Consider the following 21964-nt stretch of genomic DNA (forward strand, 5'->3'; position numbering starts at 1 on the left):
AATGCACACTTTCATTTTCATATGTATTAGAGTATACTTATTAATTGAATTTAATAACAAGTGAATGCAATTATAGGCAATTTGCTTGACATTTGTGTCCTCAGAGCATTTTAAATTAGAGAACAAAAAGTCAACATAAGGAAGGAATGTTATTAAGAAATAAGGGTAGCTATAGGGAAGTTCACTTGCTTGTTCATAGAATGTATATCTTTTAAAGCTTAATAGATACTGTTAGATGTGGGCTTTAAAAAATAATAGGCTTAATACATGGATGGTTTTATCAATTTTATCACAAAATATGTTGTTTATGAATTTTTCTAAGTCCAGAACTTGCTCATTTTGTAATCATTCAATAAGTAAGAATGAAGGTGAAAAGGAGACCTTATTCATTTAATCACAAATCTAAGATTTAATCATAAGTCAGATTTAAAAATTTAAATATAAATGATTTTACTTGAACATCAGTATTTAGTTTGATTTATCAATAATTTATTTTATGTGGATAAGGTAAATGTGAATCTTAAAGACACACAAGGTAGAATCAAATATAAGCATGCACCCCAAATACATGTGAAATCTCATGTACACATTTAGATTATAATTAGAAAATATTTTCTTTACTTACTAAAGAAAATGACAAAATCCAAAAAGAAGTCATCTGCAAAATTATAGAAAAAAGTTTTATTATTCGAATATGTGCAATATTTCTGGCATACTTTTTTAATTAACTCAAAATATGTTAATAATGATAATATAAAGGACATGAAATAAATTATAATTCAGAAGTGACATCTTATATGATATTGCAAGAATGTTGACAGTACCACACACAAACCTCTTGAGGAAATTTCTTTGCTATTCTGTTTACATCAGTTCAGGTAGATTTTATTATTTTAATTGCTTAAGACAAAAATCTAAGTTTATGCTCATCTCCTTTCTATCACAACCCTTATTCACAGTAACAAATCCTATCTGTTATGCCCTCACTATCCAACTTATAATCCCTCTATCACTGACAATGTCACCATTCACATCAAGGAGTTATTGCAAATAGGACAAGCTTCGTGTAACCTGTACAGTAGGCCCCTCCAAATATAAGACTCAGCTTTTGGTTTAATGCTCTACTCTCAGCCTCTTGAAATTCTCAATAACTTTATTTATTTATTTTTTTATTTTTTGTCTTTTTAGGGCCGCACCCATGGTATATGGAAGTTGCCAGGCTAAGGGCTGAATTGGAGCTGCAGCCACTGGCCCACAGCACAACAATAGACACATGGGATCAAGCTGCATCTGCAAACTACACCACAGCTCAAGGCAATGCCATATCCTTAACCCACTGAGTGTATGGCCAGGCATTGAGCCTGCATCTTTATGGATACTAGTGGGATTCATTAACCACTGAGTCATGACAGGAACTCCCTCAATAATTATTTTTTATTTGGAGTCCAAGATTTTCATTTTGCACTGGGCTCTCAAATTATATAACCAGACCTGATTGCAAAGATTGTCTAATAGTTTCCTTGCTTCTGCTCTTATTCCCACCAGACATGGAAGAAAAGCTAAGATGATCTGTTAAAACTTGTATTAGATCATATTGCTCCTTTTCTTAGAGTCCTCTATATCAAAGTTGAGATTCTGACTGAGAAGTTCTTAAATAATTTCTCTATCCTCTCATCCCTCTTACTCTCTGACTATTCTCTTACTAGTCTTCTCTGTCTCAGGGACTAACATTCTAGCTGTTCCTAGACATACGTGTATTCTCATATAAGGGCTTTTGAATTTTTGCATTTTTTCTTTCTAGGTCTAAAAACACATTTTAACCAGGAGAGAAAAAAATAAATTCTTAGGGGACAAAAAACTTGGATATTAAAATTGGTTTTGGCCCTCCAATGTTCAACCATACCTGTTAAAATCTCATTCTTGGGACTGAATTTCTATAGAGGGGAAATTAAGGAATGTCTAAAAAGTTCTTACACCTCACACCAGTCAATATCACCATCATCAAAAAGTCTACTCGCAATAAATGCTGGAGAGGGTATGGAGAAAACAGAACCCTCCTACACTGTCAGTGAGAGTATAAATTGGTGCAGCCACAATGGAGAACGGTATGGAGTTTCCTTAAAAAACTAAAAATAGAGCTACCATACAACCCATCAAGCCCACTCCTGGGCATATATCTGGAGAAATGTAAGTCAAAAAGATACAAGTACTCTAGTATTCATTTTAGCACTATTTACAATAGCCAAGACATGGAAGCAAACTAAATCTCAATCAGCAGAGGAATGGATAAAGAAGTGGTACATATATTCAATGGAATATTACTCAGTCATAAAAATAATGAAATAATGCCATTTGTAGTAATATGGATGAACCTGAAATTATCATGCTAAGTGAAGTAAGCCAGACAGAGAAAGACAAATATCATATGAGATCAGTAATATGTAAAATCTAACAAAAAAATTATACAAAATAACTTTACAAAACAGAAACAGATTCAAAAGGCTTCAAAACCAAACTTACGGTTACCAAAGGCGAATGACTTTGGGATGGATAAAATGGGAGTTTGGGATCAAATATATGCTATATATCAAAATGGTGGGTAAGAAGAACTTACTGTATAGCACAGGAAGTATATCTACAGTGACATATATGGAAAGAGAATTTGAAAAAGAGTGAATATATGTATATGGATAACTGAATCACTTTGCTGTACACCTGAAACTAACACAACATTATAAGTCAACTATACTCCAATAAAGTGTAAAAACAAATAAATAAATAGTTATATAGATAACCTTGAAATTAAAAAAATATATAAATAAAAAGGCTCTTAAGTGGGTGGGTTAATGATATTAAAAAAATTGAAAAACATTAGAATAGTCTTCCATCAGAAATCTTAAGATATGTTACCTCACCTTTTATTCAGAATCATCTCCTCAGTGGGGTCTTCCCTGACCACTTTACTTCAAGTTTCCAAACTCTCTTTCCTTTCCCATTTTTCACCTTCTGAAAGTTAAATTACTCTTTCCCTAACACACATACCCACACATCACAATGTACCCTCATTTATAATTTGTTTATTGTGTTTAGCATCAGTTTATTCTCCGTTAGAAGTGAGCTTTTGTCTATTTTGTTTACTATTATATTCCAGTTCCTTCCACACAGTAGAAAGTCAAGGCATGTCTATGAGTGAATTATTTAAACAACCTGAGGAGAATAAACAGTGAGTTTATTGAAAATAGCTAACATAGTGTCAATACATTGTATATGTAGGCCTTTCAATATCTAAAAATATGAAATATGTATTGTAATCAGTAATAAAGTTGATAACGTGATATATTCAAGTGAAAAAAATATATTTTGTTTAAGCTCCAGCTTTCATGTGAAAGACAGGAAATCAAAATATTTTTGTAAAGAAAGAGAGGAAACCTCTTCATTTTATTAGCATTATCTTATTTTATTGACAATATAAGATACCACCTTGTATCTCAAATTCAAACACACAATAATAAAATTTTAATGTTTTATTTCAAGTAAAAGTTAATACTGAATACCAAAGCCCTTCATAGTAGACTTTCAGTAACATAATTTTTCTATAGACATGTTTAGTTTCATTCCCACCATATTTTAATGTAATATGACACATCAAAATCCTATTGAAAATTTAAAATAATTGGCAATATCAGGATATAATTTCCACAAAGCAGGAAGGATATGAAGTTGAGTGACTCCTTTAGCATCTAGAAGAATCATATGTTCCCTAGTTTATTGCAGTATCTGATAATCTAGATTCTCATCTGCATCTGAGAAACTGTTTAAATTCCATCTCTATCTTTCTTTCCTTGACTCTTTTATCAAGTTTAATTTCCATATCTTGTTCATCACAAGCAGCCCTTGTCTGTCATCCTAGTCTTTTTTTTTAAATAAAATAATGAAACTCCTACAATAGGTCAACCCATCAGGTTATAGTTCCTATGGCCTGATCTTCTATTCTGAATGCTTTTTTTTTTCTAAAATAAGTCCTTGCTGTGATCCATAAGCAAGAATTTGTCTAAAGCAAAGCATTTCCCACATTTTTTTAGTAATTTTTTCTGTTAATTATGCTGAATCAAGCAAGGCCTATATTGGCAAAATTTATGCTGAATCTATAATCTCACCAATACTTACAAAGTCTAAAGGACGGACTTGGCTCCTTAGTATATACTTTTTGTCATTGTGAATGCACCTTGTCTCCTGAGTAGGTAATACTATTTAGGATTATTTATTTATTTATTTATTTATTTATTTCACATATTTGGGGAAATAAAGTCACAAGCAGAAAATAAATAAAAATTTTAAGTGTGTTAATAAATGAGATCTTCCCCAGCCAAAATCTTATTCCAAAATCTTTATTAAATCAACTAATAAAACAGGTGCAATTCTGAAAATATTTCCTGAAAAAAAGTAAAATGTTAGCCAAGAATGAACAACACTAAAAAGAAAATATGCGAGAGAAAAAATAATCATAATAAAGTTTTTCAAATCTAGACTATGTTAGAAAATGAATGTATTATATACAACATTTATTACCAAAGCTTGGCAGTCCCATCGCATTTTCTATGTTCCAAGACACATGTTAATCAAACTGACCAGAATTAAAGACAAAGAGAAAACATTGAAAGCAGCTAGGGAAAAGAAACAACATACAAGGGAAACCCGATAAGGTTAGCAGCAGATTTTTCAGCAGAAACTCTGCAGGACAGAAGGGAATGGCATGATACACTTAACATGATGAAAGGAAAAAACCTCCAACCAAGATTACTTTACCCAGCAAGGCTCTCAATCAGATTTGAAGGAGAAATCAAAAGATTTACAGGTAAGCAAAAGCTAAGATAATTCAGCAACACTGAACCAGCTTTAAAACAAATACTAAAGGAACTTCTCTAGGCAGAAAAGAAAAGGCTTCATCCAGAAACAAAAACACCACAAATGACAAGGCTCACTAATAAAGTCATATATACAGTAAAGATAGGCAATCATACACAAACAATTATGCTACCAAAATCATGTCAAGGATTGTACATCATGATCAAGTGGGATTTATCCCAGGGATGCAAGGATTCTTCAGTATCTTCAAAGCAATCAGTATAATACACCACATAAACAAACTGAAGTACAGAAACCGTATAATCCTCTCAATAGATGCAGAAAAAGACTTTGACAAAATCCACACCCATTTCTGATAAAAATCCTTCGGAACGTGGGCATAAAGGGAACCTACCTCGACATAAGAAAGACCATATATGACAAACCCAGAGGTAACATCATTCTCAATGGTGAAAAGCTGAAAGAATTCCTGCTGAGATTAGGAATAAGACAAGTATGTCTGCTCTCACCACTACTATTCAACATAGTTTTGGAAGTCCTAGCCACAGCAATCAGAGAAGTTAAAGAAGTGAAAGGAATCCAAATTGGAAAGGAAGAAGTAAAACTATCACTATTTTCAGATGACATGATACTATACCTAGAGAATCCTAAAGACTCTACCAGAAAACTGTTAGAGCTCATCCATGAATTTGTCAAGGTTGCAGGATACAAAATTAATACACAGAAATAGATTGCATTTCTATATACGAACAATGAAAGATCAGAAAGAGAAACTAGAAAAGCAATCCTGTTTACCATCACATCCAAAAGAATAAAATATCTAGGAGTAAACCTACCTAAAGAGACAAAAGACCTGTACCCTGAAAACTATAAGATGCTGATGAAAGAAATCAAAGATTACACAAACAGATGGAAAGATATACCATGCTCGTGGATTGGGAGAGTCAGTATTACAAAAATGACTATACTACTCAAGGCAATCTACAGATTCAATGCAATCCCTATCAAATTACCAAGGACATTTTCCACAGAACTCAAACAAAATATTTAAAGTTTGTTTGGAAGCACAAAAGATCCAGAATGGCCAAAGACAGCCTGAAAAAGAAAAACGGAGCTAGAGAAATCAGGCTCCCAGACTTCAGACTATACTACAAAGCAACAATCATCAAAACCATATGGTACTGGCACAAAGACAGAAATATAGATCAGTGGAACAGGATAGAAAGCCCAGAATTAAACCCATGCACCTAAAGCCAACTAATCTATGACAAAGGAGGCAAGAGTATACAATGGAGAAAAGACAGCTTGTTCAATAAGTGATGCTGGGAAAACTGAACACAACCACATGTAAAAGAATGAAAGTAGAAAATTCCCTAACACCATACACAAAAATAAACTCAAAATGGATTATTAACCTAGATATAAACATGACACTATAAAACTCTTAGAGGAAAACATAGGCCAAACCCTCTCTGACAGCAATATCTTCTCAGATCCACTTCTTAGTGTAATGACAGTTAAAACAAAAATAAACAAATGGGACCTAATCAAACTTAAAAGTTTCTACACAGAAAAGGAAACTCTAAACAAAACAAAAAGAGAATCCACAGAATGGGAGAAAATCTTTTATAAATGAATCAACTAACAAGGGATTAAGCTCCAAAATTTATAAACACCTTCTACAGCTCAATACCAAAAAAAACAAAAAAAAAAAAAGCAAAAAACAACCCCATCCAAAAATGGGCAGAAGATCTAAACAGACAATTCTCCAAAGAAGACATATGGATGGCCAAAAAATACATGAAAAGATGTTCAACATCACTCATTATTAGAGAAATGTAAATCAAAACCATGATGAGGTACTATATTATACCAGCCAGAATGACCATCATCAAAAAGTCTACAAACAGTGCTGGAGAGGGTGTGGAGAAAAAGGAACCCAATTACACTGTTGGTGGGAATGTAAATTTGTGCAACCACTGTGGAAAACTGTATGGAGATTCCTCAGAAATCTCAAAATAGAACTACCATTTGACCAAGCAATCCCACTCTTGGGCATCTATCCGGAGAAAACCATGACTCAAAAAGACACATGTACTCGATGTTCATTGTAGCACTATATACAATAGCCAAGACATGGAAACAACCTAAATGTCCATTGACAGGAGAGTGGATAAAGAAGAAGTTGTACACATACACAATGGAATATTACACAACTGTTAAAAGCAAAGAAGTAATGGCATTTGCAGCAACATGGATGGACGTAGACATTATCATGCTAAGTGAAGTCAGTCAGACAATGAGACACCAACATCCAATGCTATCACTTACATGTGGAATCTTAAAAAAAGGACACAATGAACTTCTTCACAGAACAGGTACTGACTCACCAACTTTGAAATACTTATGGTTTCCAAATGAGACATGTTGGGCGGTGGGTGGATGCACTGAGGGTTTTGGATGGAAATGCTATAAAATTTGGTTGTGATGATTGTTGTACAACCATAAGCATAATAAAATCCATTGAGTAATTAAAAAAATAAAATGTAACAAACATAGATAAGATGTTTTCATTTTAACCTAGTCTATATTTAACCTTTATTATTAACATTTCCTCACCAGGTAAATCTAGAAAACCAATTATAATAACAAATAAAATCATGATTTTTACCATTTTCTAATTTACCCATGGTATTTGCCCATCCTAGCTTATTTCAAGCTACTAAGGTGATGTCACTGACCATGGAGTTGGGAATTTATATGCAGTACCACAATATTTTATGGCACTTCTGCCAGGTAGATACAACAGAGATACAATCTCAACCACTCAGGTGGTATCAAAAAATGTAATATATTATCAGAAAGTGATGAGTATTGAATATTTATTTTTGTTATTAATATTAAGTTTAAGGCTACACAATTTTATTTTTATATTGTTCTAACAAGTGCCTCACATAATATCTGGAAACTTTCAGCCAAAGTTTGGTTTAAGTGTTGAGACTACTGATTCACACATGTACCAGGAGGGTATGGGGGCACTTATTTATTATATGATGAGGCTTTCTGGGAGGACTAGGACAGGTTCTCAAGCAAATATGAAATTGGCTTGAGAAATCAGGAAAAGAAGATTAGCTTAGCTTTTCTGTGATTAGGAGTTGGATGTGGGATCAAGATTCCCTTACACAGTCTCTAGGGCTTTCATTATTTGAATTTCTTTTCAGTGCCAAAGAAGGAAGCACTCATACTTTTTTTAAAAACCAGCTTACTCAGTTGCAGGGCAGATAAGGAAGAGTGATAGGTGAGGCTTGAAAGCTATCACCAGCGAAACATCAAAAAAATGTCAGAGTTGATAAGCAAGTTTCATGGGACACTATGAGCAAAGTCCAGCATATCGCTCCTTGTGTGTGAATTGATGAGATTCTGCAGTTGATCCTAAGTATATACTTTGTATCTGCTCAGACATCATTAAAACTTATGTCCAACAGACTGAATTTCATACTGCTTTTCCAACTGCATAAAGTTCAATGAACTATTTCCTTCTTTTTTTTTTTTTTTTTTTTGCAACAAAAATGTCAGTTATTTTTGAACATAGACTGAGTTTGCAAGAAAAATCTCCAGGACCTAAATTGACGTTTGTGTTCTGTGATAGGGAAAAATTTCTATCAGTATCAGGGTCATGATTCAAGAGTAGTGTTCAGATTTATATTTGTTATTTCCATAAGCTTAGATAAGTATTTTTAAAAAGTCAAATATAACTATACTCCTGCTATAGACTGAATGTTTGTGTCTCCCCCAAATTTGTATGTTGAAATCCTAACTCTCAATGTGATGGCATTAGGAGCTGAGGCCTTTGGGAGGTGACTAGGTCGTGAAGGTGGCCCTTGTTAATAGGATTAGCACCCTTTTAAAAGAAACCCTAGAGAGTTCCCTGGCTCTGTCCATCATGTGAGGACAGAGACAGATAACTGCTATCCTATGAACTAGGAAGCATGTCTCACCAGACATGGACTCCAGACTTCCCAGCCCCTAAAACTGTGAGCAACACCTATTTGTAGTTAGGCTACCCAGTCTATGGTATTCTTATTATAGCAGCCTAAATGGAGGAAGACATTTCCTTTGTTTGACTTTAAAACTGATTTAAGTTTTAATTTCATTTAAGTATTTTAAGTATGGCGTTTGGTTCATATATAGTCATCATATAATGTAATTTAAACTTGAATCTGAAAGTGCAAATGGTATACTTATGTGAGAGATATTTAAATTATATATTCTGGACTAAATTTAAGTTGACAAAGATTATTCAAATGTATTTTCCAAAAGGTACTGATTATGTCCAACCTATTTTGACCTGATTTTCATGATGTATTTAGTCAACTAAACAGTTTAGTAGAGCACTGTCAGGTGAAAGTTGATTTTTTTTCTTTTTCCTTTTCTTTTTAAGGCCCCACCTGCAAAAGCATATGGAAGTTCCTGGGCTAGGGGTCAAATTGGAGTTACAGCTGTAGGACTATACCACAGCCACAGAAATGCCAGATCTGAGCCACATTTACAACCTACACCACAGCTCCAGCAATGCTGGATCCTTAACCCACTGAGCAAGGCCAGGGATCAAACCCACATCCTCATGGATAATAGGTTCATTTCCACTGAGCCACACCAGGAACTTCCTACAAAGTTATTTTTAAGTAAGAAAATATATATTATAATTCTAAAGAAACATAAAGAGAATAGGATTTGGAGCAGTAAGGAACATGATTTTTTTTTTTTTTTCTAGAGACTACTGTTTTACCATGAAGTATTTAACAGCTATGTTCCAAAATTACTAGTTAGTAAAATAATTTTCTTTTAAAGTACTATTCGGAAACTATTTGAGAGCAAGGGTAAGCACAGAACAATTTTATCAATATTTATTAAAAATAATAAAACTGTTCACATATATTCCTATTCTCAGAAAACATTTTACCACATTTTCCCCCATTTCGAAAACTTATGCCTATTTGAGAGTAGTCATATTGTAAAAATTATTAGAATATTCTTTTTTTCTTGTAAATTTATTTTCAACATTGCCTTCAAGATAAATACCTCATATCCTAACCAGTTGTCTTTTAGAGTACCATTAATGTGTTTAAAAACCACCCAGTAATTACAACTGCTTTTATATTTCCTTTTAAGACCTATTTAGGGGCAAAAGTTGTTTTTTTCCTATTATTATTAATTATGAACCAATGACATCCTGAAAATTAATTAAAGTCCTGTTATTGGCTGAATTTCAGTGCAGGCCATGAATTTGCAAGCAATGTAATAAACATATTGCTTTAAAAACCATTATGTTTATATCATCATACATAGGTTCACATTATAGTAGCAATAGAAAATATTTATATTTATTTAATCATACATATTTATTATTATATTTTAAATATATTATTAAATAGTTGTATTTATGATAGAATATATAAAAATATACTTTTTTATTATTCTCAGGGTAATGCCAGTAGAAATCACATAATATAAACCATATATTATCTAAGATGCATTATTATTCATGAATTCCATATAGATAGATTATAGGTAAGATTTGAGCCTTATCAAGTTTTGTAAATTTAATTTTTTACTTTTCAAACTGGCAGTTGAATATAGAGTACTTGAATACTTCTGTCTCATTAAAATACACAGCCTATATAAAAATACTGCTCTGGTAGGTAGACCCATGAATTATGAAAAATACAATAATTTCATGTAAACTAACCTGCAGGCATCTCTAAACCAATGATATTTACCTGGAAATTGTTGGAAATTGGGGCAATTTAAATATATCCTGGCATTTTTCCAAGGCTATATGCAAGAAGAATTGTCTTTAGTTGTGTGGATAAATCATCTTCCTGCTGCCAATTAAAATTACCAAGTGTGAAGAGTAGCAAGATTATATTTAAACATATAAAAATATTCAAATAGATTAAATTGCATGTCTTGCATATATGCCTAAATTATTAAGAAATTCTGTATATAAATGCTGAGGAGTAAGAAATACTTTTCCCTATAAGAAAAAACTACATTTTAATACACACTTCATTTAAGTTTGACAAGATTAAATGACAGTTTTAAAGCAAACATATATAAATGTGTAATCAAATATCCTTTAACTCCTCATGTGTCTCATGTATTTCCAAGTGACTTAATCAATATTCGGCTTGGTGACAGGTGTTAGCATCAATGGATCATATGCTGTTATTAGTATCCACAAATAGTGGAGTAACAAAAATTCCATACTGAGCAATCTTTTAAAATCTAACACTATGATTGCTGGCTTTGAAGAGAAATTATTAGAAAATAATATTTTGTTTTAAAGCTCACTATACAAAAAGTGAGTTTTTTAACATAGTATGCCAATTAAAAAATGTTTATAAGCCATTATTATATATAGTATGGATTAATCCTTTAATCCTGTATGGATATAATCATATTTGTAATATAAAAAAATTATCCCAACAATCTGAAAGTATAAATATATATATATATATACACACACATGCATACATATATATATATATATATATGACCTTGGTGTTTTCTTAATGCACTTTAAAAATCTTTAATAATCAACTATTTTTAGAACTATGCATCAGAAATAGAACATCTGACGTTAGCATAGTACCTTGGTATGGAGAGCAATAAGCCCGAGGAAATTACTCGGCCATACCGACATATAAAGTATTTACTCTCTCACTTATCCTTCCTGCCATAAGAAAGTCACTGGAGTCCAAGTATGAAAATATTTTTGGAAAATATTTCCTCATGTATGTGACCTAATTTATAAGTATGAACTGTTCAATAAAAGACAGTATGTGATTTATTTTTCCCCTTAAGCAAAATGTCCCTTAAATTTTTTATAAATTTTAAATTTCCATAAATATAAGCCTATGTCCTAGAGCACAAACATTATTCTATATACTGCCACAAATCAAATTTAATAAATCATATTTTCTTTTCCTACCAAATTGGAAGAAATTGAAGACATGAATAACTTGATTTTCTTTCCAGTGATCTTTGAAAGTAAAGTGAGGTGAAGAAAATACTCTCTGCTCTTTTTCTGAAATTGAAATATCTTCTATGTGAAATTTATATACCATCTCACTGTGAGTTTTACTATCTAGACTCTTTTTTTAACTGTTGATAGTGATGGTATTTATTTATTTTTATTTTATTTATTTTTTATTATTATAGTTCATTTCCAATGTTTTGTCAAGTTCTGTTGTACAAAAATGTAACTCAATCACACACATTTCCCTGTGCTGTACAGTAGGATCCCATTGCTCATCCATTCCAAATATAACAGTTTACATCCAAAAAACCCCCAAAATGTCCATCCATCCCACTCCCACCCCTTTCCTCTCTGGAACCCCAAGTCTGCTCTTCTTGGCCATGGTCTATTTCTGGTTTTTGCTTGTTTGTTATTTTTAGATAGAATCATCTGTTCCATATTTTAGATTCTACAAATAAGTGACATCATATGGTATTTGTCTTTTTGTTTCTGGCAGACTTCACTTAGTATGAGAGTCTCTAGATCCATCCATGTTGCTGCAAATGGCATTAGTTTGTCTTTTTACGGCTGAGTAATATTCCATTGTATATATGCACCACATCTTCTTAATCCATTCTTCTGTTGATTGACATTTAGGTTGTTTCCATGTCTTGGCTATTGTGAATAGTGCTGCTATGAATATACAGGTGCATGTATCTTTTTCAATGAAAGTTTTGTCCCAATATATGCCCAGCAATGGGATTGCTGGGTCATATGGTAGTTCCACACTGTTTTCCATAGTGGTTGCACCAACATACATTCCCACCAACAGTGGAGGAGGGTACCTTTTTCTCCACACTCTCTCCAGCATTTGTCTCTTCAATAAATGGTGTTGGAAAAACTGGAAAGTTATGTTTAAAAGAATAAAGTAGAACACTAATTCCTATGCAAAAGTAAACTCAAAATAGGTTAAATACCTAAATATAAGGCCAGACACTGTAAAAATCCTAGGGGGAAACATAAATAGAATGCTCTTTGACATAAATCCCAGCAACATCTTGTTTGATCCACCTGCTAGAATAATGAAAATAAAAACACAAATAAACCAATGGGACCTAATAAATCTCAAAAGCTTTTGTACAACAAAGGAAACCATTTTTTAAAAAAATGATTTTTAAAAAATGAAAAGACAACCCACAGAATGGGAGAAAAGCTTTGCCAAAGATGCCACAGATAAGGGCCTAATCTCCAAGATATATAAACAACTCATGCAACTCAACAACAAAAAATAAACAACCCAATTGAAAAGCGGACAGAAGACCTAAATAGACATTTCTCCAAAGAAGACATACCAATGGCCAACTGGCATATGAAAAAATGCTCAATATCACTAATTATTAGAGAAATGCCAATCAAAACTACAGTGAGGACCAACTCATACCAGTTAGAATGGTCATGATTAACAAGTCAACAAATAATAGACTCTTTATTTGAAGAGTACTTTACAACTACTTTGTTTTTAACTCAAAGACAGTGTAATTCTTATCAAGTGTTTTAAGATGTATGGTGGGTTATGTGAAGGACTTCCGTATTGCACATCCAGATAATTGATGTTGCCAGATACAAAGAATGCTTAAGACTGGGGATCTGGCTGAATGTAAGATGATCCATAAGAAAATGGAATTTATAAACCAGAAAGCCCACATATTATTTGTTGTACCCTATCTAATTGAACTGATGCCTGCAAGATGTTTTAAACATTGACAGTACAGAGATTTTGAAAGAATATAATTGTAATATTTAATTATAGAGCCTAAATCACTTATACAGCCTAACATGTTGATCATTTTAACATTTTGAGATATTGAGTTCTTATTTTTAATAAAGCATAGTTTTGCTTTAAAACTATAAGTCTTGGGGTTCTTCTTGTGGCTTAACAGGTTAAGACTATAATGTAGTTTCTTTGAGGATGCATGTTCAGTGGGCCTTGCTCAATGGGTTGGGTTAAGGATCCAGATTTCCAAAAGCTGTATTGTAGGTCACAGATACTAATCAGGTCCCATGTTGCTATGGCTGTGATATAGGCAAGCAGCTGTAGCTACTATTCGACCCCTAGCTGGGAACTTCCATGTGCCTTGGGTGGGGCAATGAAAAAAAAAATGTAAATATTATTTATTTGGAGTTCTCCATGTGTTCTCAAACTCTTTAAGGAGAGATTTCCCATTTTCCTCTATTTACTAAAGGCTATGAAATCATAATGAACCTGTTCTTAAGATTTCATTCATTTGTTTTTATGAAATGACACTATCACCATGTCCCTTCTTTTTCATGATCATTTTATTTGTGTCTGCAGATTAATAATGGTTTTCTGAACAAAATACTGTCCAAAAGAATCTTTAAACATGTTCCAAATTGTGTGTGTTGATAATGTCTTGTGGTGATCTGCCAAATTTTTTATGATGCATATTCCCCACCCTTGAACTTTTTTTGTTTTGATCAAATTTTTCTATGTATCTAAGAAATAATTCTATGAAAACTATGTGTGTGGTACAGCTATAGAACTCTTTGCATCTAAGAATGATTTTCTGTTGCTTCAATTCATGAAAGATAAAAGGTGTCTGAACTATGTATTCTTGGGCTTTGTACTTCTCCTTGAACTCTGAAAAGTTAGTCCAATTGCCTTCTGGCACTGAATGTAGCAGAGGAAAAGACCAACATTGTATTTTGTTTATTATTTTCTTTTAAGTAATTTTTTTTTCACTGTTCTACCAGGATACTTAATGGACCATATTTCCAGCTTTACTGATCATATAATTCAGAGGAAAAAAAAAATCTTATGAGAAACAATATTCTGTCTACTTTCCCATTCTAAGCCTTCTCACAGGCAAATATTTTTGAACATTGCTTCCTTTAGTCTTTTTTGTTGTTGTTACATCCCTAACTCTTCATAGCATGATTATAATGCTTTATATTGATATATGGATATGAGACATTATTTACTGACTACCCTTTTAGATTTTTACCTACCAGCACTTCAGATTTTTTGATACATAACTAAGTTACATTGATGATAGTTGTATTTTTAAATAACATGTTGTCAAGAACCTTGAAGAGTCTAGGATTCTGGTTTACTTGTGAATTTATAAATTCGCTAGCAACAAGTTATATATGAATAACTTTGCCAGAAACAAACAAACAAAATCTATTGGTCAATGGAATCGCAGTAGCCTCAGACACATTATTTTTGCCTATACCCTGAGCCCTGATTCCTACAGGGGAATACAGTGAAGGCCAGGTGATGCTATCACCTGCAGTGGAGGTGCTTTATAGGAGATGAACCTGGACATTAGGAAGCCTCATCTTGTGTAAAGAGCTACTGGCAAATCTGCCAATCTTTATTTCTCTGAGATTATTATCTTCATTATTCAAGAGAGTTAAGTCTGCTCAGTGGGAGACATTCTCTAACTTCCAAAGTTTCTTACTATACAAACATCCTTGAAAAGATTATCCAGAGCAAAAAAAAAAAAAAAAAAACTGTTAATGCCTATGTTCAGAAGATATGCAAAACACTCAAGAAGAATTTTCTCCTTATATATCCTTAAAAGTCTATTTTTTGTTCAAATGACTTTAAATATCTCCTAATTAGCACTTAGATCAAGCAAGTAGCACATTTATACATCTCTCAACCACTCTCTCTCTCTTCCTTCTCATACGTTCTGTTGCTCTTATTTTTCCTGCCATAATATAAAGATTTATGTTATTTATACTTTGTCCCTCAATTATATTTGGGTGCTATTTTGGTTAACAATTCAAGAAAATTTTGAGATAATAAACTTAATATTTTGCTTGTCTCCATTTCCTTACAAGACCACCTTATAAATAACTACACATCTTAGTAGTTGTTTCAAGATTATTTTCAATGAAAGCCTATTGACATCTTGAATTGAAACAAGTCATCAGCAACCAAGAATATATGGAATTCGCAACTAAAGAAAAAGCAAAAAGTGTTACAGTGGTCCAAAATTCTCCTGGGCAGGAATGGAATGAGACCAAACAGTGGAATTAAATGAAAAGTCAATATACAGCAATTATACACCTCATTGTCTCGAATGCCCTCCCTTATATGCCTCCTCCATTATTATTCAAACTGAATTAAGAAGCACGAGTTTTACTATACTAATTAAAGAAAAAAAATTAAGAGGCTCTTTTTCAAATAAAAAATAAATTACTCTGGAGAACTCAGGACTTTAGTGTACAATTTATTGGAACAAATAGCATTTCCTTTCCTAAAATTCAAATAAAATGGATTTATTTTCATTTGTTTTTCCTAAAAGACACTTAAGATACATACTTAACATTTTTTAAAATTAGGCTTAACTTTACAAGCTTAAGTTTTTATAAGCTAAAATAATTACCCTCATTAGTTCAGCATAAATCCGGTTCATTTTTTTCCAATACATAAATATTATTGTCTAACACCTATATCACATACACTCCCTCTAGTTTCTTATTTTTTCAAAAGTAGGATTGCTTATCAGAATTGCCATCCATATTGCCATATTTATTTTGACCTATAAATACTCTCCTATATTGTTTACAATATGATTTTATTTTTCTCTTTTTTGTATTACTAAAATGTAATAATTTTTGCATCCTATTCATTTCTAGCTTTTTCTCGATTTGCTGTCTTTTCAATCTATCCTGTATTTCATGGAAGTATCCCTTACAAAAAATTTTCCCTAGTTTTAAAAAAAAAGATATTTTCAAAGTGAATTCTCTGAATCTTTATTATTTATTTTTATTGTTTCTCTATATTTTTTTATTTCTCTTCCTCACTCTGTCCCTCCATCCATTTGTCCCTCTATCCCTTCCTTCCTCTTTGCATTTCACATTTTTATTTTTCCCATCTTCAATTCTTTAATTTATACTAACATAAGAAAGTTCTGTCTGGATCAGGGTGTAAAGGACATTGAAGTTAAGGTTTTACTTCAGCTTAAGGGTTAGGTCAATCTCTTACCCATCACCTATAACTAGAGTGCAGGGTAATTGCATCACTTAGTGTCCAATTTTGGTGTTTTATCTGAAAGGCCTGAAAGGAACTAGAGATGAGATTATACTCAGTTTCCAGGTGAAGCACATGAAAACAGGACCCCAAATTGTCTTCTCTTAACAGAACAGCTACATCTCTGTCTCAAAAGCCTATGGGCATTAATACTTCTCAAGAAGAAGGCTCAACAGTCAAAACATTTTATATTTGCCCAGTAGTTTTTCTAGAAATTTAAATAGTAGCTTAGGTTATTAGCTGGTTCCTGAAGAATAGGAAAAGTCAAGCATCTTCCTCTCTCTAGGCAGATGATAAAGATTAGGCCTGTGGTTATGTTTGTCAGTTCAATTTTTTCAGCTTGTGTGGGACTTGGAACTACATCTTAGTCTCACCTGTTTGCTGGTGGAAATTTTTAATAGTTTACATGAATATTTTCATGTAGGATGTAAAGTAATCTATACAAGTGGTTTATTATCAAATATCATTTTAAAATAGAAACTTCAAATATCAATTGAATAATATAATCTGGAAATGAACCTTCTAAAATCACCAAATATGTAAACCCTTTAGCTAGCACATTATCTTCCCAGGGTAATATGGATGCAAAAAACATAGAATTACTATAACAAAGAGCATTGCTTACCAGTCCAGTTCTACAAGTAGCCCACTGCAGCTGCTGACCAACAGCTGCACTCTAAGAGGAATTTATGACAAACACAACATGAGGCACTCTGTGCTTTGAAGGCATATGGGTAGGCAGGCCTCATTGATATTTAGATGCGTATTTCAGGAAGAATTTAAATGACCTCAGATTCTTGCATCTTCCCATACATAGAAAAACACTAAAATAATTAACTTGAGACATCTTTATGATTAGCAGTAATTTTTTACTTTTGTCACACTTATTTGAAATTATGTACCAAGATATATTCTTAACTATACATATTCCTAGCCAAAAGCCAAATGTAAACTGGCTCTCCACTACCGTGGCAGAGCAGTTTCCTTAGAGCTGAGAGGCTGTCTCTCAGGCTTTGGTCCTCAGAAAGACCCTGAATAAAACCTTACTCACAATTCTTATGCTGTATGTCCTTTTTCTCAAGTCTACTATAATATACATTTTAAATGAAAATTAGAAAATGACTGAGTAATGAGAACTACAGAACTCTCAGTAAAGAACAATTCCATCCAAATCTCTTCTCTAAAGGACTTGCCCAAACTCTAGCATAGTTTCTACCAGCTTAAGGCCATATCCTTAAAATAACCCAGACCTCTAAATATGCTTGCCTAGGAATGCTCAATGCCTCCAGGAAATTCTTACTATTTGTTTCACTCAAAACCTTGTGATGAGCCCCTGAGATCCCTTAGATTACAATTATAAATATTTGACCTTTGAGATCAAAGTAAATATATCACCCAGAACCATTTCCTCGATGACTTGAGAGTCATTTCTTTGAAATGAAAATATTCAGGAAGATAGTTCTCACTCTCTCAGAGCCCTGTGGGTGGATAAGGCCCTAATGGGTGATATTGCTCTCCAATATTGCACTATGATAATTTTTTTCTTCTCCAGATAAGTGCCAATTAGCAAACTCAGATGGCCTGTCAAATGGACCAAGCCCTTCTTTTCACCACTGGCATCTTTCTCTTAGCACAACCCAATCTTTAAAAACTTTGTTGCCTTTTGTTTTGTTGAAGCAGAGTGCAGCTCACCCTGGACTCTCTTCCCTGTTCCAATGGTTATTACTGGGTCAAACCTGTCCCTATCGATCTAACTAGTATCCAGATTTGTTTATCTTTGACAGTAAATATTAATTCATTTTATTTTTTGCAAGTGAACATAAATTTAATTAAATTATGAACTTAAAAAAAAACACACAACATGAGACTTATGAGTTTAAGTTTTATTCAGGGTCTTACTGAGGACTATAATCCAGGAGATAGCCTCTCAGTAAATCCGAGGAAACTGCTCCAAAGAGACAGGGAGGAATCAGTTTCTATATGATATTTGTCAGGGGAACACATGTAGTCAAGCATATGTCTTGGTAAAAGATTACTGATAGTCACAAAGGACAGATATCTCAAGTTAATGATTTTAAGGTTTTTCAGATGTATAGGAAGATGCAAGAATGTTGGTTCATAAAATTCTCCCTGAGATAGACATCTAACTATTTAAGGGGGTTACATATCCAAAAAAACAGAGCATCTCATCCTGTTATCATCTTAATTTCCTCTGTCCAAAGCACTGAATGCCTTATTTTGTCATTGCCTTAATTTCCCCTCAGAGTGCACTGTCCATTAGCAACTGCAGTAGGTTACAACTTAATCCTTTCAGAATTGGATGGTGAGCAATAAACTTTGCTTTTGTTTATGACAGGAAAGTAAGTGATCTTGGAAAGTGATTACTTTACAGGTATATATCTTTAAGTATACATTATGAAAAAAGGTCAAGAGACATAATGACTACCTTTTTTTATCTGCTTTCCTTTTACTTAAGGGAAGTCATAGTTTTAGATAAAATAAATCTTAAGTACTACTTTGGTTACACAAACTAAAAATACCTTGGTCAAAGACAATAGCTTTAAATTTACAATGTATTTCTCATGTTGGAAAATTACAGATAGACTGATTCAATTGTTTTGGTTCACTTAGTCAATTCTGAGTTCTAAGATGTTTTACTGTGTTTTTTGTGTGTCTTCTGCTAATGATTGGCACACCAAATTATATAAGTTGAAATATTAGGTATAATTTGCCCTGTTTCTTCTTTATCCTTAATTAGGTAAAAAAAAAAAAAAGGATAATATTATGGAACTGCATACATTAAACAAGACAACCATTGTAACATTGTAAAAGTATAGAGCAGATACAATGAAATGTGAGATTCCAATATGGAAAGACAATGGAATAACTTTCTGCCACAAAATCAAATGATTAAATATTCACATAGCCACACATACACGAACATGACCCATGACTTCCCTTTTCCTCTATTTTTTTTATTGTATGTCCAGTTTATTGAAATTGCATTTCAGATTGATTTTCTTAGCTATTATGGCTGTTCATCTTTACTTATATTAAAAGTTCTTCATCTGACTTCTCTGTGGCACCTGGGTTAAGGATCCAGTGTTGTAATTAAAGTGGCTTGGGTAGCTGGTGTGGCACAGGTTGATGCTTGGCCTGGCAGCTTCTACATTCCATGGGAGGGGCCACAACAAAAAGCTCCTTATCTAAAGCAAGATCTAAATGTGTAACATTTGTAAAATAGAAAGGTAAACAGAAACTAGAAAAAAGTATAATGTAACAGAATTTTTAAAATCTAATTTATCATTAGTTCTTAGATTGGAGCATAGAGGTAGAAGCTGGGAAATAATCATATCTCGTTCTGCAAGCCTTAGTTATTGCATAATAATTATAAATGTGTTCCATCAGGAATTGTTACATATCTTAAAAATGTGTTAAGCAAAAAAAATGGACACTTAATCTTGTTATTCTATATTTTCAAATGCAAAAAAAGATATTTTCAGAACTGTCCTGTGAATTATAGGTTTAAAGTGTATGTAGAACATAGACTTAAATGTAAAAGCTGTCTCCTGTCACAAGTAAATAGCAAATATCACCATCATCATTTTTAGAAAAGAACTTTTTAGAATTATATATTAAGTATATTTATGTGTAATGCTAGGAACATGTGTAAAGAAGAAATTATTGCTATAAATTTTTACATATTAACTTATTTTAAATTATTTATTGAATGATTTTATAGAAATGTGCTTGAGTATTAACTCCTCCGTTTGTTATGGTGATTGAAAGTTCTAATTTGTGGAATTATATAAGGCTATTAAACACTAAATAAGGAAACCAAATATTATACTATGGTAATAATTCAAATAAACCACAGCTCCACTTAGAAATCTATTTCTATTAGTATTTTAATTGTTTTGTTAGCATAATATTAGGAACATTCACAGGTGGTAATTTGGCTTCTATGCCTTATAATTAGTGGTAAATAATAGAGAAACTTGTAATATTTTATACCTTCTCACTTTGGACAATTTTATTAGCATCTGATATTTTTATCATTTCCATGAATCTGTACAAAAAATGTGAATTTGCATTAGTTACAGATAAGAAATCTGTATATTAATAACAATGATGAAAATAGTTCTTTTTAGGGGTTCCTGTCATAGCTCAGCAGTAAAAAACCTGACTAGTATCCATGACGATGCAGGTTGAATTCCTGGCCTTGCTCAGTAGGTTAAGGATCCAGTGTTGCCATGAGCTGTAGTGTAGGTCATAGACAAGGCCTGGTTCCCACGTTGCTGTGACTGTGGCATAGGCCAGCAGCTACAGCTCCAATTTGATCCCTAACCTGGGAACTTCCTTATGCAGCAGTTGCAGCCCTCAAAAAAAGAAAAAAAAAAGAAAAAAAAAGGAAATGGTTCTTTTTCAAGTAAAATAACATATGCTTAGATTCTTTGAATCTACTATATCTTGTGGTAAAGTAGTAACTTCATTCCTTTCCTTTTTCATTACTTACAACAAACATCCCAACAGTGAGACTGAATGCATGATGTTTTGCCTTCTTCAAAGTTATTTTTAAGACTTCCATTTACCCGCCACACTTTTCACTCAGGCTGGGCTGTCATTCAATACTATAGTCTACTGGGAGAAAGATGTGGAGAGTATGTGGTAGTCATGATTGTATGACTGTGGGGAGAGTAAGACAGTGGAAGAAAGAGAAACCTAAAGGCTAAAAACATAAACATGACTGTGCATATTAATTAAAAACATAAACATGACTGTGCATATTAATTATATATGTAGAGGTAAATTTCTGTTCTAGCAGAATCTATGGAACAGCAATATAAGATCTCCAGAAATATTATGTTGGCTCAAGCCATAAGGTTGTTTTTACCATAGTTTGTATAGTTAGATGTCAGTTTCAGTTTATTTCAATGCAAAAAAAAAAAAAAAAACACCTGAATTTATTTTGCTCACATCTACATGATTCAGAGGTATTTAACTTTCAAAAATGA

This window comes from Sus scrofa, chromosome 16, assembly GCF_000003025.6.
Source record: "Sus scrofa isolate TJ Tabasco breed Duroc chromosome 16, Sscrofa11.1, whole genome shotgun sequence".
Lineage (NCBI taxonomy): Eukaryota > Metazoa > Chordata > Mammalia > Artiodactyla > Suidae > Sus > Sus scrofa.